The following is a 5560-nucleotide window of genomic DNA, read 5'->3' as shown; positions in this document are numbered from 1 at the left end:
GCCCAGTCTTGGGCCCCATGCGGTAAAGGAGAAACCCTTTTCTAGGTAGGCAGAATCCAGCCTGGGACCCATGCAGCTGCCAACCAGAATTCCGTTTAATCTTAATCCATTTAGCAGTGGGAAAGCGGCATCTCACAAAGTGATAAAATCTGATTACCATGGCTCAGCGAGAGAAGGACAGGTCCTTTGAAGACAGTAATTGCTTAGCAATGTGGACTCTCTAAATGAGGGTGTTGGGAGGATTCCCCCATTTCCTTATTGGTGTGAGTGTCAAGTTAATGTCTGTATTCCATGACTCACCTGTTAAAGAACCTCCAGGAGAAGGCGCTGCTCTTGAAAGCACTCTATCTCCTGGATTAAGAAGGTTACACAGCAGGAGTGTAAAGGAAAGTGTTCCGTAGTTGTAAACATGCCTCTTCTGTGGGGCTGGAGGAATAGTTTACTCATGAAATATATTTAAAACACCCTGAGCTTTGTCATCCGCTGGGACTGTCAGGAAGTATGAATCAATGGGATGGATCTCTCTGGTAGCATCGGACCAGCTCATGGCTGTTTATATTGACTGTTTAAAGCTCAGTCTGGGTGAGCAGGCTGGGTGTGGAGGGCTCAGTGTGTGCGGCCCCTGCAGCTCTTGCCCCCACTGCCCGGGTGAGCTCGTGAACTTACACTTCATCAGGGCTGTGGGGGTCATTTTTCTGTTTGTCTTCCACTGCTAAAAATTTCCCTGGCCGCCAATAAACCAGCTTGCTGATTTGGTGACCTTGGAGAAGTATTCTGAAATATCCTGGAGGTGCTCGCTGAGAACCATCTTGGAAAGAAAGACCTCCTCTACCGTCTCTGTGTAAACTGGGGCTGCTCCACCCAATTCTTTACCGCCACAGTGCCCTGCTGTATTTCCTTCCTTGTGCTGATCACGTGGAGTTTTTCTTTTTAAATTTGCTTACTCATTTGTTTGTGTCTCCTCTGGGACTGTCAGCCTCCAGAGGCTGAACTCCTAGTGGCCTGTGTGGCAAGACAGAATGCTGAGCATTGGGAAGGTGCTTTGAGAAGATCGAAATGATGAAACTGTGCGTAGTACCGCTGTCTCACAGTTTAAATTCACCCTTCACTGATCTGCAAGATATGATTCTTTAGAAATAGGTTATGTGATTGTTACCGGGTAACAACTTGGAAGTAGAGACATTTAGAACACTGAGGTTGGTGGTATTTAATATGCGTCACAGGCTTTATTAATGCATCTCTTTTTCATTCGTTACCCACAGGTGTATTAATGTGTACTGTGCGTTCCATGTGAGTAGTACTGACAGTTCCTTAAATCTGAGTTATTCTGCATTTTAGACTTCACTTAGTTATTCTGAATTAATGAGGTGTTGATTTCCCGGTGCTAGGATAAAATGAAATAGAAAAACTTGAATCATGCTCAGAAAAGGGAATCACTCTAAGTCCAAGTAACAAGAAACTTATTGTACTAAAAATACTGGCAATCTTCTGAACAAAATGACTCTAGGGAAACATAAATTAGAAGAAAAATGGAATACTCCCTACTTGTCTTTGTAACCAGATACACTGAACTGTCTTTCCCTCATAAACATGGGATCAGTAGGACTATTTTTCACTGGAGCTGCTTGTACTTATGAAGATTTTTGTTAGCAGAAAATGAATCCATGCCTGCAAGCTACTCAACAGCAAAAGCAGGTTGGAGAACATTTTCGAGAGGTGGCCTGTGGCTCGAAAAGCAGTGGATGTTCCCCTGCAGAGATTTAAATGTTCAATTCTGTGATATTCCAACAAAAAAGTTGTATACAAAGTGTTCTTAAAGTAAGATCAAAGGGCAAGCAGATACCATTGTTTAGACCTCAGATGGTGTTTCCTTTGGTTGTCGAAGAATGGGTATAAATCCTTTTTGTAATGTGCTGAATCATAGTTAGTTAGTTTCTTCTCTTAAGAGTTTACCTCTGATTAGGTTGGCTTCCCAGGGATATGAGAATCTCTGTAGGCAAAAAAAGAGGGATATTCAGCCCTTCATTCAGCATGTGACAATGATGTTGTATCCGGTGTCTTCAGAGTTTGGCAACTTTATATATCATATTTCATTTTTCCGCACTGGGGATGAAAACCCAGGGTCTCATGTCTGCTAGGCACACAGTCTACCAATGAGCTACAGCCTCACATTAATACTTGCATGAGTATGGGGGGCTGTGGGTATGTGTTATTAAAGGCAGTGTTGCAGGCTCTAAAATCCGACCTGTTCAGACCTCTTCGTGTCACTCCTATTTAAGAAGCTGAGTTGGAAAAGGACAACGAAGCGGGTACAGTTTCTTGGCCAATGAATCTGCTTTTGCTAACCTTTCACAGCTCTATCTTCTTGTCTCTGTTTCCTATCCTACGTCAAGACAAAATGGAATTATTCTTAAGGAGTAGTTCTTTTTCAACTCAGCATAAGGTCATTACTATTTTACTTTTTTTTTCCACTTTGAGCTAGATTCTGTTTTCCCACCCTCCTCTTTGCTGAATCTTTGTCCTTTTGCCATTTGTTGGTGTTTCTAGTGGTGGGAGGAAGAGGAGGCAGTAGTTTAATAGGAAAATTGTTTCTGTTAAGCTTCCGTAAGTATCCGAATAACAGGAGTAGGAATCAGTACAGAAATTCCCTAGATGTGAACAACTTACAGGGGCCTGGCCCCTGTGAACGGCAGCCACACATTAATTTGTCCCCTCCAGGCATGTGCCAGGCTGTGTCAGCAGGGCTGAAATGGGATTGGCAGGTCCCGCTCTTTTGTGTTCTTTACAAAGAGCCAGTGCATTCTGTTGTCCCCATGTCCCTGTTTGCATTCTCACCACTGAGATAATTTTATTTACACACATTTTCTCTTTTCCCTGGGACTCTTAACCTCCTGCTCAGCACCCATCTCTGTGCCATCTCTTACCTCCTGAAAATCTGCGAGCCAGAAAATGTCCCCTAGAATATATGAAAGTGGTGACAGTTGTTATCAATGAGAAGAAAAATCATCACCACGTTAGTAAAAATTAGAGCTATTAAAGGGTAAATGCCATCTACTTCTCAAGATTTGAGAACACCGGATGTTCTCAGGACCAGACTCCCATCTGCTGGTCTTCTACCACAAGCATTAATGATCATATTGGGATTTTTCTTCATTTATCAGTGTTTTGAGGATATCATCTACTATAGTTTTCTTTTTCCCCATCCAATCTATTAAACTCTATGGATAAAGTTAGATCTCAGAGCCTGGCCCGGAAATCAGCTACTATCCACAATATGGTATTTCTGGGGAGATACATGTCAAGCAACAGATCACTTTTTGGGGGTTTATTAACTTAGTTTGGGATTCTTGGTAAATTTGTTGTTCACAGAATTTAGAGCTCACTTAATCTCTTGAGTGTGTGGATGAATTTGTTAGGTTCATTCTGTTATACCTGAAAGCTGAGCGACAATCCCCAGACCTGTGCACAGACCCTAGTGCATGCGTGTGACCGGGCCGTAGGTTGGAGAGAGTGGATAATTAAAGATGCCCACCAGAGCACAATCCTGAGTAGAAGGCAAGGGAGCCCCGAACTCCTGGAATTCTGTGGGTTTTCTCTCAGTGGACAGTGTGCTCTCCTAGGACTGTGCTTTTAGAAAGGAAAGTGCTGTGTGCATCTATAAATACCCTCCGGTGGGGCATGACTGCTGACCGCTAGGAGCTGCGGCTGAATTGAAAACCACATTGCCGAGCAGCATTGTTCCAGGGATATCCACAGGTGGCGATTCTCTTCCTGCCCTTCCCATCCCCATTATTCAAGAGATTGGGGGCATAATAGAGGTGGTATCTAAATTACATCAGGCCCCTCCGCGATGGCTCCCCACGGTCTTCTTATCGCCAACACAGTCCCAGATGGCTGTGTCTAAGAATCTCCTGCCAACATTTTTGCAGAATGAGGTTCTAGTTCCTACTGGGAGAGCCTTCCTGACTTTCAAAGTCGTGGGCATACGCCCTTGATTATGGGTCCTGATAGACAGGCGGAGACTGTCCTGGGCTGAGGTGTCTGTCCGCGCTGGGGTTTTCGGTCCCATTGTTTTCTCACCACCGGGAGCTGTGTGTGGGAGGGGAGAGCAGCAACGTGGATTCACAGCGGGCGGAGGAGAGCAGTGCCCCTGGCCAGAACCCACTCCACGCTGACCTCTGCTGTCCGCCCCTTGCCGCCTTATCTGTCACCACTTACCCTTTCACCTTGTCCAGAATGTGACTTCCAGCCTGAAACGTCTGTGTTTGTTGTTCACTGTTCCTGTGTTTACAGTCTTCTTGGTTTCCTGTACATGAACATGAGCTGCAAAAAAAAAAAAAAAAAAAAATTCTGCCTCTTGCCTCAGCAGAGCCTGAGCTCACTGCCGATGGTATGAGCTGTCGGACGTGCTGACGAGGCCAGGAGACGTTTCATAACTGGCTTTGATTATCCGCCGAGACCACTTGCGTGTCCCTCCCTTCTTTTAAATTGATGAATTACATCGAAGTAGTCCAAGAGCCGTGTTTGTAAACTAGAAAACGAAGGACCCAAAGTCCTCACTTGACTTTATTCTTTCCAGATTTTATTTGTAAACACTCCTATATCAGAGTAGGTTAACCAGAGAGAGGCTGTGCAGCTTTTACAAACAGAACTGATAGCTTTTAGGGTAGTTTTAGGTTCACAGAGAAACTGAGAAGAGAGAGAGTACAGAGATTTCTGTTACCCCCTGCTCCCACACACGCCCAGCACGCCCTGAACAGCGTCCCCCACCAGGGTGCTGCCTTTGCTGCATGTGATGACCCCCTTGACTCGCTGTTTCCCCCCAGATCCCACCGCTCACCTGATGGCTCACTCTGGACCTTGTACGCGCTATGAGTTTGGACAAATGTACAATGACAGGTGTTCACCGTGGTATTATCACACAGAGTAGTTTAGCAGCCCCAAAACTCCTCTGTGGGAAAGTTGTCCATTTAATGGAGGGGGAAAATTCATGAAAATCTAAACATTCAAAATATGCAGAGTTAGAGGAGAAAAATCATGAAATACCTTCACTGAATGATGCTTTGTCTATGGGGTCTTACCCCAGTGGTGTATAAGAGTAATTTCGATTGCCTATGATACCATGGAGCCTTATTTTATAGCACTTCTAAATGTTGACAACAAATCCATCAGAAATCTTTCTAAAAGTCTGGGAGTTAAAAAATCTTTTTTCCCGCGCATGCTTTCACCGAGGTGTCTGTCACCATAGTACCTAGACAATCCCTCAGGCAGAGACAGGAGTGATTAAATTTCCCCCTGGCTTGTGCCCTGTGTGATCCGTGCTCTGCAGGATTTGAGGGACTGAAATCAAGAAGCCTGAAGAATGAACAAGAATTATTGGTATTCTGTGCTTAGATATTATTGAAATTTGGGGGAAGTTTAGAGGAGGAGTTAAAACTTTTTCCACCTTTTCTGAAAATGTGATGCATATTAAAACTTATGCATGAGAAACACACACACACACACACACACACACACACACACGCACACATCTTGCTGGATCTATAGGCCAAACCAGGGA

At 44.4% G+C, this 5560-nt stretch overlaps 1 long non-coding RNA gene across 1 annotated transcript; it reads right to left on the bottom strand.

The window, feature by feature from the left end:
- Positions 1-1206: 1206 nt before the first annotated feature.
- Positions 1207-4321, bottom strand: LOC104861403. Its single transcript, XR_780024.1, has 3 exons — positions 4219-4321; positions 1844-1990; positions 1207-1384 (listed from the first exon to the last, which is right to left on the bottom strand). It is a non-coding gene; the product is annotated as an uncharacterized LOC104861403 (long non-coding RNA).
- Between the last annotated feature and the right edge of the window lie 1239 nt (positions 4322-5560).

The sequence above is a fragment of the Fukomys damarensis genome, unplaced genomic scaffold (assembly GCF_012274545.1).
Source record: "Fukomys damarensis isolate Sample0158 unplaced genomic scaffold, DMR_v1.0_HiC HiC_scaffold_10, whole genome shotgun sequence".
NCBI lineage: Eukaryota > Metazoa > Chordata > Mammalia > Rodentia > Bathyergidae > Fukomys > Fukomys damarensis.
Note: the sequence above shows the minus strand (reverse complement) of the source record. Positions and strands in the feature narration are given on the sequence as shown.